We start from the raw sequence: 12,432 nt of genomic DNA on the forward strand, positions 1-12,432 counted from the left end.
AGCAGGTTGACCTGGGGGATGTGAAATCAACAGAGGGGAGCACACCAGAGAACAAGCAATGGGGGAGAAGAGTCTAATCTGGCAGTGCATTTCAACATGGGCATTTCAAAGACTTACTAGAAGGAAGGAAAAAGGACCCCTTCGCTTATCGTTTACTGAGGAAGCAAAAAGGAAAGTGCTTTCTGTATTGGTGACAGTTGGATCTGGGTAATGTGATGCTGGGAGGTTGCTTTAGGTGAGAACCTGTTTTAGACAAGGATTTTAGCCTGTTAGTTAAGGTTAGACTCTAAGAATTGTGTGAGAGATTTTGTTTTACATGTAACCTGTTCTTATCTTTGCGCGCTTTCTTTCTCTTTCTTAAGTCTTAACCTTCGTTGTTAAATTATTATCTGTTTTCACTATACACAGATTACAGTGCTGTGCTGTTACATTGGAATGAATACTCAGTTGACTCAAACAAGCTTGAGTGTGTCATGTTCCCTTGGGAATAGTGATCCTGTTCATTTCCATGAGAACTCAGTGACAGGCTGGCTGTTGCAGCGGGGATGCTGGCAGAGGGGCTTTGGGGTTGGTGTGTGCTGTCACTAGCCTCCACAGAGAGGGTGTAGTTTGTGGAGACCTGGAAATCTGTGCTTGTCTGTGGCCAGAGGCTGTTGGTTTCAGGGAGCTGAGCTACAGCAGGCAACAGGGAAAACTGCTTCATGCCAAATTCAGGTGTACCCTGGAGGGCGGGGAGGTAGGGTGACCAGATGTCCCGACTTTTATAGGGACAGTCTCGATATTTGGGGCTTTGTCTTATATAGGCACCTATTACCCTCCACCCCTTGTCCTGATTTTTCACACTTGCTATCCGGTCACCCCAGGGGAGGGAGGTGGGTGCAGTGCAAAATCCCACCTGGAGATGCCGCTACCTGATCCAGTTTTGTGACATCAGCTCTGGTCTGTGGCCTTGCTGTGATGTCAGCTCTGTGCCACTGCTGGTCTGGTTCTGCTGCCAAGCCTGCTCTGCACTGCTGCCACCAGTTCAGTCTAGTCCAGCCCTGCAAAATCATTCCAGCAGAGTCTCCAGGTAGGGAAATCTCAACAAGACAGGACCCTGGGCTACAGTGCCTGTTCTCTGCGACAGAACCCTCTGCCCTCTGCTGTGGTACTTCAGTCCTGTTCTTAAACCAGAGTCTACTACCTGTGCATTCAGGGTGACTCATTCGCTCCAGGGCATACCTTTCCCACTTCCTATGCCCATTCACAGGTACAGTTACAGGAACAAAGTAGTTTCCCTTATACTATCAGAACAAACCCAGAGTCCATCTAAAGCAAAGATACAGTATGAGTTATGCATAAGCAACATTATAATTAATGTAAATGAGGCTGGTCAGAGCTGACTTTTCCTGTAAAGAGGGAGCTGAGAGTTCCCACCCTTTAAGCCTAATATCTGGAGCTGACATCAGGAAATTTCCCAGTCCTATACAAAGCTAATGTAATCTGATTCTTGCTCAAGTACCTAAGCACAGTAACAAACATCCCAAAGACTTTTGAGCCCCTGCTCTCACTTTTTGTCAACATTGAGTTAGAGAAAGTAATAGTTCAAAGAAGAATAGTGTCACTAAAGTCTGTTGTCATGTGCTTAAAATTAGGCCCCTTACTGAAGCAGGACCAGAAAATTTGAGGGTAAAGATTTTGCAATAAACAAATCACTAACAATAACTAAAGCATTAAGAAAAATCTTTTGCTATCTTTGTTCTCAGCTTACTCTATTATCCTACTCCCCCATGTATCTTCATCTCATATTCCCCTCCCACTTATTCTCTGAAAACTAGCTCAGGGTTGAGCTTGAGTGCTAGCCACTCTGCGTCATGAACTAATGCAACAGAAGCCTTATTTCCAAAACTGTGTATTGTGCATTCAGAAAAGGTGAATCAATGCTTCCCCCCTCCCCAAGCATGTTATTTGCCGAAGGTTTGCCTTTGTTCATCAACTGATTTTTCTAACCAGTGTTTGAGTTGGGCAGTAAGTCGGGTAACTAGTGAAATGGAAACCCTGTAAAGTACACATGAAAACACAAAGAAGGTCACTTATTAGAAGTAAAAAAAGAGATAAAAAGGATGAAGCATTTCTCTCTGACGAGTGGCTCATTGGGATAAGACAAGTCAGTTCCTGTCTGTAGCTTACAGCATGCATACAGAGCCACAGTCACAAACAACTTGAGTTTTCATCCTTTTTTTTTTTTTTTTTTTTTTTTTTAATTCCTGTTGGTTAATTATTTGGTTTTTATTGGGTTCCTACAATTTTTTTTAAACTATTGCTCCCACACACCTGATGCGTTAATTGAACTGCTGAAGATCTAAGCGGGGGGGTTCCCATATTTTTTTTCTAAGCAACACTTTCCCCTGCTATTTTTTTTAAATAGACAAAGAGTTGTGTTGTGTTGTTTTGTTTTTTAAACTTCCTAACTTGTGTCTTTTGGCAGGACCTGATGTGTGAATTGTGATGCTCATCACACTGTGACAGAAATTCCCTGGACTATTTTCCACAAAAACAGCAGCTGATTTTTAACAGCGAAAAACAGCCTATTACTGAGGCTGAAACAACAAGGACCTCACACTTTTGAATTTTTTATTGTGCAAATTCAATTTGCTTTTGGTTACAAGCCATGGGTTTGAGTATTTTGGACTTATGAGAAATGTTATACATAGAGGACCCAGTCCTACTCCCACTGCAGTCAGTGGCAAACGTCCTTCAGTGGGAGAAGGTTCAGGCTCTGTATATATTAGGAGGCTAAGAAATTCTGATGATAGCCTGGTCTATGCCCAGTTTTTCTTTTTTCTTTCAATAAACTTACCTAGTAAATGGATTTTGATACCTTCTCGATTCTCCATTTTATTTTCAAAATTGACCAGACATAAAGTAACATTCCTACCAGTTCAGGATAATCAGGAGTGCCTAAAGCATATTCCACTACATAGGAGCCCACTCCTTCAATACATGGAGGTTGAGGGGAGCTCCAGGACTAGTTATTTCCCAGGCAGTGCTCAACACCTCACTGAATGAGGTGTCAATAAACAACCTATTTTAGAATTGAAAAAGTCATCTTCAGGTCTAACACTGAAATCAATATATTTGGCACTTTTTCTGCAGATTTTCAGTATGAATTCTTGGCCTTGTCAAATCCAGATTAGGTGGGTAAAGTCCAAAAATAATTAGCATTTGATGGTTGCTTGGTAGCCAGTATGAAATGAGCTGGTGGTTTCAAATTCCTAAACGGACACAGTAGCATAGACTCTCCACACAAATGACAAAAACCAGCACACTTGTCAAAATTTTTAGCAAAGAGGTCAAGGACTAGCTGGGTATAGAGACTAAAGTATGCTGTTACCAGTGGAGGTAGGAATCATAAAAGTATTATGAGGGTACCGAAATCAGTGAGAGAACCTATTGTCATTAAATATTCATCTCAAGATAGTTTGGGTACATTCTGGATAAGCATTAAAAAAAACACTTTTGAGATACTTAGCTAAGTATCATTACACTTTCCAGCATTTACTCATTATTGATATCTCCACATTACTCAATTCTTGTAAAAGTTTAATAAGTAACAATTATTGTTTAACATTTGTTAGGCATCAACAGTATGCTTATCACCATACAAGACTCAAATATCCCTGGAGAGCTTATAATTTAGAAGTCAGATATAAAAGGTAATATGCAGTGTGAAACTAGTGGAAGGAAGGAGTTAGATTTTTTTTCCAGTTACTATTTTTTATTTTTGTCTTCTCTTGTTCAAGTTATTTAAATTTATACTTTCTCACCTGATTTTTGGTGCATATATTAAATGAGGCGAGAGAAGGAGATGAAAAGTGCACATTTCTGAATGGTGTATTTTCTCTTCCAAAATATTCTGTTTTTATTTCCTTTATTTTCATTTTTTCACTGCCTATTGTTCGATCTAGGTGCTTTGCAATATTTAAAACAACCAACATTTCATTGAAGAAATTGGTTATTTAAGAAATGCTTCCAGAAATTTTTACCCGTGAGAAAGACACTCACCATTCTCCATCAGTTTGTTTAATGTAGTAGAAATGGCTTTCCTCATTATTATTACAGCTAGAGGCTGCTGTTAAGTTCAGGGCTCTGTTGCAGGAGATGCTGTACAGACAGAGTTAGTCATGGTTCTCGTTTGGAAGAGCAATCCAAAGACTACTCCTGTACGTAAGTGTTTGTGGAATGGAAAATTACTCATTTGCAGGATCAGCTCACAGGCTATTGAGGAAAACAGTTCACTTTCTCTGAATTCCCACTTTGCATATCAATGATTTGTTTTGCATGTATCTCTTTGTGGGTTATTGAGAGACTCCGGTGCCGTATAGCAACATTATTCACTTCTCTTTTCTTTTTGATCTTTACATATCTATCCCAGCTACAGCATTACTTTTTTGCATAACTTCTGAGCACCGTCAGGGTCTGGTGGATGGCAAAATACGTACTACAGAGGACATGTGCGCAGCTTTTAAAGATCCAAGGGGAAACAAATGTGTATACATGTAAATAAGTGTGCATAAAATGGACACTGAGTTTAAAGGCTGTCCATTGTCTGTTACATTTTTAAAAAGTCCTAATTATTTTAGGCAATGTTACATGATTTCATTGTTATGCTTCCTTTGTATTGCAACATTTTTCTATTGAAACAAACACAGACAAGTATTTATGCAAAATTAGTTTCCTTTACACAGCACTGAGGGAAAATTGTATTAGAGAAGTATTCATTTCAGGAAAATTTTAAAGATGAACTTTATTTAATTGATGTTTGGTTCTCTGAACTGTTTTTTCTTTCTTCCCTGCCAGCATTCTGAAAGATTTATATTTAAGGTAAAAAGGCTGTTCAAGTTATGTTAGGTAGCTTGAATCTGTGTGAAATCTATTATTGAAAAAAAAATAGCCAGGGTATTTCAGAATAGTAGTTCACCCCCTCAGAGCATGGTTTCAGGGCTCATTGGCCAATGGTGTGACAGTGGTGTAAAAGGGGGCTCACTGATGAGGGATTAGAACCCAAAGCCCTTATGCAGATGCACAAATTAGTTTGACCAAGGCCAAAATATTTTGCCTTTTCCCTGACCGACCATCCATCCATCTTGTATGAAGCTTATTTTCTTAAATGGCTAAATGTTATTCCTCAACTCTCTGAACTTTTCCTGAATTAATTCCTGGCACCCCCAGTTCATCGAGCAGTTCCCAAGACACGTACTTGAGAGAATGCTGCATGCCTCCTCCTAAACCCGCCCCCCTTGGATCCTTTTTATAATCTTTTTGAGGAGGCAGGAATGAACCCCAGAAATAAATGCTGTACTCAGTTATCCACCAACAGTTTGGGTATGTCTACACTGCAGTTAGACAGTCACGGCTGGCCCGTAACAGGTGGCTTGGGCTTGGGCTAAGGGAGTGTTTAATTGCGGTGTAGACACTGCAGCCTGAGCTCTGGGATCCTCCCACCTCGCGGGATTCTACAGCCCAGGCTCCAGCCTGAACCTGAACATCTACAGTGGAATTAAACAGCCCCATGAGCCTGAGACTGGTAAGCCAGTGTCAGCTGGAACAGGCCAGCTGTGGGTTTTTAATTGCACAACATTCCCTTCATCTGGCCAGAGACAAAACCTCAGTTAGTACAAGGGACCATTTAGGGACCTCTGTGAGGAGTCTCACATCTCCCACCTACAGCAATTGTCGTGTACCTTGTACACAGTAGGTAGCAGGGCTGCTACTAGCAGGTCAGGCTTCTCTACCAGATTTGGACTGGCTACAAAGCTTCCTTCATGAAGAGAGACACAAGATATGTGTTCTCTGCAAGGTACTTTTAATTCACTGCCAGGTATGGCTATCAGCTCAGGTAAGGTATGTTACACAGCATGCCACCTAGTGGCTGAACATTATAATACAGTTTAAGCATTCCATCACAACAATAGTACAATGCACACAAATATACAGATTAATACTGTCTAACCTTATTAACAGCTCCTTGTTATAAACTGGGTATCTTCTTCCTTTTGTGGGGGTCGTTGGAGCTTGGGTGCAGTGTAAGCTCACAGTGGAGAATCTCTCAGTCTTTGCTGCATTACTTGGTATCCATCCACATGGTCACTGTGCAGAGCTCCTCTGCTGTATATAGGCTGCTTCCTCCTCCAGCTACACAAGCTCTCACTTCAGGCATGTGTCTCCTCTTTCCAGCCCCACGCTGGTGCCAGCTGATTAGCCCAGACCCGACCAGGTGGCCTGTACCTACCCTGTCCCTATTTGGGCAGGGTGGAGCTCCTGCTCTGCAGTGATATTCCTGTCCTTCTCAGGGGCGGTAGGTAATCTGGCAACAGGAAGTCAGGGTTGGGATTTCCTCCTCATCCTATAGATAACCAGGGCTCTGGGGCTAGCTCCTCTCTCTGACCAGCTTGTAGACAAATAGGACTCCTCCAGTTAAGGCTGGCCCCTTCACATTGTAGTGGGGCTCCACATACCTCAGACTTCAACCTGCTTTCCCGTATTATTCAACATTTATACAAGGCTGCTGGGCGAGCTGGCGAAAATACACAGATTTAGGTGTTAGTAATTTGCAGACAACATCCATTGGTACATGTAAAATGTACACAGTGTTATCTCCTGACTCTCTCAATGCTGAGATGAAATCACCCCCTCGATGGCTGAAGTTGAGCCCAGGTAAATCCGAGGTGCTGCTGCTGGAAGAAGGAATAGCTTTTAGTAACTTGTTGCTATAATTTCCCCCACCATTGAAGACATGTCATAGTGTCAAGTTGGACTGCAGCTTTGGGGGCCTTGGGACTCCTCAGTGCTATTGGATGCCCAGATAGCTGTGGTGGCAAAATGTATTTACTTCCATCTATTACTGGCCAGAAGATAGGATGGAGCACTATCTGACACAGGCCTGGCTGCAGTGATCCATGCATTTGTGATCTCCAGTTTTGCTTCTTAGGGTATGTCTACACTGCAGCTGGCCCAGCTGGTAGTGTGCGGGTAGACTCATCGATTGTAGTCAGAAGGGACCATCATGATCATCTAGTCTGACCTCCTGCACATTGCAGGCCACAGAACATCTCACCCACTTCTGAAACAGACCCCTAACCTCTGACTGAGTTACCAAAGTCCTTAAATCATGGTTTAAAGACTACAAGTTACAGAAAATCTGCCATTTACACTAGTTTAAACTTGCAAGTGACCTGTGCCCCATGCTGCAGAGGAAGGCGAAACCCCCCCCCCAGAGTCTCTGCCAATCTTACCCAGGGGAACATTCCTTCCCAAACCCAAATTTGGCGATCAGTTAGAGCCTGAGCATGTGGACAAGACCCATCAGCCATACAGCTGGGAAAGAATTCTCTGTAGTAACTCAGAGTCCTCCCCAGCCAGTGTCCCAGATAGAGATGTGCTAGCTCTACTCAAGCTAGTGTGCTAAATATAGCAATGTGGCTGTCGCGGCATGGGTGGTGGCTAGGGCTAGCTACCTGGCTACGAACCTGGGGATCAGGCAGCTTGTACTTGGGAGGCCAGCCTGCGCTCCTGCCCATGCTGCCATGGCCCCACACTTATTTTTTAGCCCAAGCGGAGCTAGGATGTGTCTGTCTGCCCACACTGGGAAACACACTCCCAGCTGCAGTGTGGACATACCCTTACTCATAGATTGGGGGAATCAGTTCTCCTTTAGCTGAAGTGATAGAAGCTTGTGCATCTGCTGTTGAAGGTCCTGGGTCAATTCTCGCTGGTAACTGGGTTGTCTTGATACACGTGACCACAGCTATATTACAAAGTGAACATATGGATTTCAAGTAGATTTGGCAGGGCCAGCAGCCTCCCGTTAATTTTGGTGTAGGAGGAAAAGGAAGAATGTTGTTTTAAATGTTTGAAGTGAGCAAACAGAGCGGAAACTCCTACATTCATTTCTCTTGGTAAGTTACTCCCTCTGATACTACTGTTCCAGACTCTTTTATTAGTAAAGGCCAGAGCATATTATCATAGTTGAACACAGAGCAACCATCGCTTTCTCTTTTTTTCCTGTGTTTGAATGTGGTGATTTATTTCCGTGTGACAATTATGACTTTATTTGATTCATTCACAGAATCACATTCATCAGTGTTTGTATAGTGCTTTGAAACTGAAAAGTCCCACATAAAAACTGTGTTTAAGTGTAGAAGTAGATGGCATTGTTTCCCATCAACAAAGACCTATATATGCAACAATGACCATTTAATATTGTTCAGACAACATGTAAGGATGAAATTGGTCAGGCTAAATCAGTAGTTTTATTGGATTAATAAACAGCAATGTAGGATGAAACTCAGAGAGGTATTCAGCTGGATAAGCTAGATACTTTTCAATTGGCTTTCAGATTCTTTATAGTTGTTTCTCCACACTAAATGTATATGGAATAAGCTAAGGAGGTCAAGAGAAAATAAGCAGAAGTCAAAGAGAGTCTTGCAAAATAAACAGCACCATCTGGTAAATGACTTCCTCCTTCCTTCACAGGAAGAGCTCTTGTTCAATGCAGTGCATGTGAAATGTTTTTCTTGGCATGATTATAGGACTAATGTCCATCAATCTGGGAACAGGGTTCATACAGGTTTATAATATTCCTATTGCTCTTATAACAAACTACAAAGCTGGACAGTTACGTTTAGAAGCCATGTGCAGCAAAGGACAACAAACTAATGTTTTATGTTAAACGGCTATAAAATAAATAGAGTTTATCCCCCTAAAAATTTGGTCATTTTATATAGACTTTTCCCATCTTTGTTCTGGATTACACTATTATGCTGAGGAGACCCAGCATCACAGTTGTTCTTCCTTTCAATTAACATGCAGTTCAGACCCATCCTAAATTAACCATAAAGATATTAAACACCTAGGAGCAGATGTAGTCCAGATGTTCAGCAGCTTCCACTTAAATCATGAGGACCCTGGGAGAGGAAAGTCTGCCTAAAGAAGGTTGGAGGAGCCAAAAATCAGTGTCATTGGCTATGAAGGGGACATGGCTAAACTGATGGGTTGATCCACTGAACTCCTGCAGTATTTTCTGCTGACCAGTCTTCTAGTGAGCTCAGGCTGTAAGTTAAAGCTGCCCTTCCCAGCAAAATTGCCTAGGATGGGTGACAATGCCAACACTGCCTACCCTTCCTGGGGAGAGAATCCTCGCTGAGATCCATTTTCCCCAAGTGGAGCCAGGGCGCGGGTGCAACCTTAACAGCATGGGTGAAAAAAGTCCGTAATCTCTACAAATAGGGGTTTAAAAGTTCACAGTCAGTTTGTTTCCTCTCTCAGAATCCACACAGAAGTGCTCAGTCATACGAGTACTTCACTGAATTAATCTAAGCATGTTAAGACTTTAGTCATTGATAATGAAGTTTCCTGTGGTCTTTTGCACTGCTTGGACTTCGTTCAATAGTAAATAATTTAACTGGAAGAACAGAAATGATCCCCTTTGAACTTGGGTGTGTTTGGACAAAATGGAAACCAAAGAAACTCCATGGGAGCAGCTGGCTTCTGGGCTAAAATCTGTGCTTTAGTTCAGTCTCAAATGCTGTGTGAAAGGCTGTTTTTAATGGTTTTTCAGTGATGGGCTGAGATATTAACTGTCATTAATGAGGCTATGCAGAAGATACCTTCTCCATGTTTGCAGGCAGTGGGGAAAGAAGATGGGGGAGATGAGAGAGATGTATGGAAGCAAAGCCCTCTTTACTATACACAATTCCCTTGATATACAGTATTAAAAGAATTCCAGAAACAGGGGTTGTAATTTGGTAGCAGTTGCATTTGTAGTGTCAAATTCTGCCTGCCTTATTTGAGTAGCCATGACTGCAATGGAGCAAAATGTGGCCCATACAGTGAAAATACAACAAATGCAGTCTTCTAGGCTGTCCACAGATTAGTTGCAATGTGGTTCTGATGCCAGTACACCAGGTTAGCTTCTTCAATGGAGTCACTCCTGATTTAAACTTGTGCAGTGAAACACACTCAGGCTCTCTGCTTTTACATTTATAATGAAACGTGTCTGTGTTCTTTGCTAAATGCAGGAGAACGCTCTTTGCTGGCAATTCAGAGTAAATCATACAGTTGTCCTGATAACGAGGCAGTTGCATTTAATTGTCATCTTTGATTAATTCCCTGTGTTTACTCCTTATCTACCAAAAAATGGTCTCTCTCTAGGCTTCCTTCACCTCATGTCAGCAAGGGCAAAATCCAATTTCTTGGCCTTTGTAGCTTGGGCCAAAGGAAGGTATTGGGAGCAGAGAGCTATGGACTATGAAAGTCTGGGAACAATTATTTCTAGTTGATCAGCACACCAAAAAGAGCAGGAACAGCTTGTCTATTAAGAAACCTACTGTAATTTTATTTCTATCTCAGCCAGACCCACCAAAAAGATAAAGAAAAAGCAAGAAAAGGAAAAAAATCTGAGCTGTTTAAAAATCAAGACAATTTCAAGATCAACCAAAGGGGAGAAAAGTCTCAAACTTCTAAGGGAGTTTCAGTAGTCATCTCCTTAAAATGACATTTTGTTTCTGCTTTCTAAAGCACATATTATCTATTTTGTTTTCTAAAGGTGATAATATTATATGAAGACAAGAAAATTATTCTTAATATAAAGGGGACATTCCAAGGTGAGTAAAGTTTCATTTAGTTTTAATGTTGGGCATTAATCAAGTGTATGTCTGTAGGCTAGTGTGTGAACTCTCAGAGTTCAGGGCAGGGCAGGGCAGTGCTGCCCATGGGGAGAAATTCTACTTCCAGGGAGGAAGAATTCCTCTGCGGCGCATAGCATCAACATGTCAAATTCAAAAGCCCTTTTGGGGGTCCAGAATAATTACTGTCCTCCCCAAATGCTCTGGTCCTGCTCCACCGTGGTCCCATCTTTTCCTTTTGGGGTGGATTCCACCCCCGAGTGTACAGGGAAGAAGTAGTCTCTGCACTCCCCTCGGCCCAGGGTCTACAATTGTGGCTGGCTCTTATGCAGTCCTTGCAAGGTGAGGAAGATTCCCTTCCCCCCCTCACACCCATATGAGGGATAGTCACAATCTATGGCTCTGTGGCTCTCATTAGTCAGTCACATGTACATGTATTCTAGCATTAATTAAAAGACAAAATGAGTAAAGATAAATCATTCTGCTATTAAAAGTATGTACTGTACTTTTTGGGGCTGATTTATAAGGCAAATTCTCTACTTACCTGCCATTTGCATTTCGCACCCATTTTGAACAGGTACAAATGACAAGGCGGAAGGCAGTGGAAAACCAAGCCCTTTACTACCTTTACTCAATTAGAGGAGCACCTAGTCATGTGAGGAGTCCCTGGTGTCTGTGCTACTCCATGAAGGGGGTGGAGAATTGGCCCCTTGATGTTTTGCTTAAAGACTTAGTGCCAAACACAAAGCACAAGCAGCTTCCTCACGTTCTCCCCTGCACAGGCACTGGGCTCTATTGCAGCTCTCGAGCAACTATGAGTGTGAAACCCATGAGGCCAGTAACTCCTGCAGCATTCGACTCTCCAGAGTGAGCTGATGGCAAGGTCATAGCCTCACTCCCTTCCACAGTGGCCAGAGGAACTGGTTCCTAGTGCAATCAGTACATGCTGCACCCTGTAAAAAGGCAGACCAGCGGCTTCTAGTCCTCTGTGCTTCCCTGCACTCCAAAAAAACTTTGGACCTGAGTCAGCACCTCTAAAAGCCAGTCATTTCCTTGAAATGTAAACAAGAAGAATATCATCATCAACTCATATTTTAAAATAATTATATGCAAGGACTGTAGTTATGAAAGACACACTGGTTATTTCCTGCTGTGTCTTTTGGAATTGAAGTGAACTTTATAACTTTTGAGGGCGGGGACATTTTGACAAAGTTTTTATTGAATGTCATCCTGAAAGTATTCGGGCTACAGCTGCCATCTTTTTGTTAAATCATACCACACTGAGTTTGTGTGGCGTTAGGCATAATGAATAAATCTAGAACTTTGTTACAAGAAGGATGATTTTAATAAAATGGATGATAAAACATTGGGAAACCACTTTCGACCTCCATTTTAAGTACCAAGGACAAATGTCAGGGTATCAGTTTACAGTGCTACCTGTCTGTTTTCTTATGTGCCTTCCCTCACCTGGAACCTGAGCACCCCCTCTCCCCCAGTATAAAATAAGGACAATGGTCTGGAATCTTCCTGGGCCCTGTTGACTCTTGGCAAAGAGCTGAGTGGCAGTGACTGGCTGGGTGAAGGTGAGGATATGTCTGTGTCACCCATCTCCTAGCACTAGCCAGGAGAGCAGGGCGGGAAGAAGGTTGTATAAACTGCACCCATTTAAGGGGCATGCTTGAGAGCTCCCAGGAATATAATGCTTCCCAGAGCTCCAGAAGGAGCAGTACAACTCTGCACCATCCCCAAAAGTGGACTGTGCCTATTA

General features: G+C 42.3%; 1 long non-coding RNA gene across 5 annotated transcripts in view; it reads left to right on the plus strand.

Moving 5' to 3' along the window:
• Positions 1–12,432, plus strand: part of LOC137155550 (uncharacterized) — a 32,338-nt gene that overhangs the window by 15,396 nt on the left and 4,510 nt on the right. For all 5 annotated transcript variants that reach the window (XR_010920510.1, XR_010920511.1, XR_010920514.1 and 2 more), the window contains exon 2: positions 10,586–10,643. This is a non-coding gene — a long non-coding RNA (uncharacterized lncRNA). The remainder of the gene's footprint in view (positions 1–10,585; positions 10,644–12,432) is intronic.

Source organism: Emydura macquarii, unplaced genomic scaffold (assembly GCF_026122565.2).
Source record: "Emydura macquarii macquarii isolate MOO-44397 ecotype Brisbane River unplaced genomic scaffold, CSIRO-AGI_Emac_v2 contig_1363, whole genome shotgun sequence".
Classification (NCBI taxonomy): domain Eukaryota; kingdom Metazoa; phylum Chordata; order Testudines; family Chelidae; genus Emydura; species Emydura macquarii.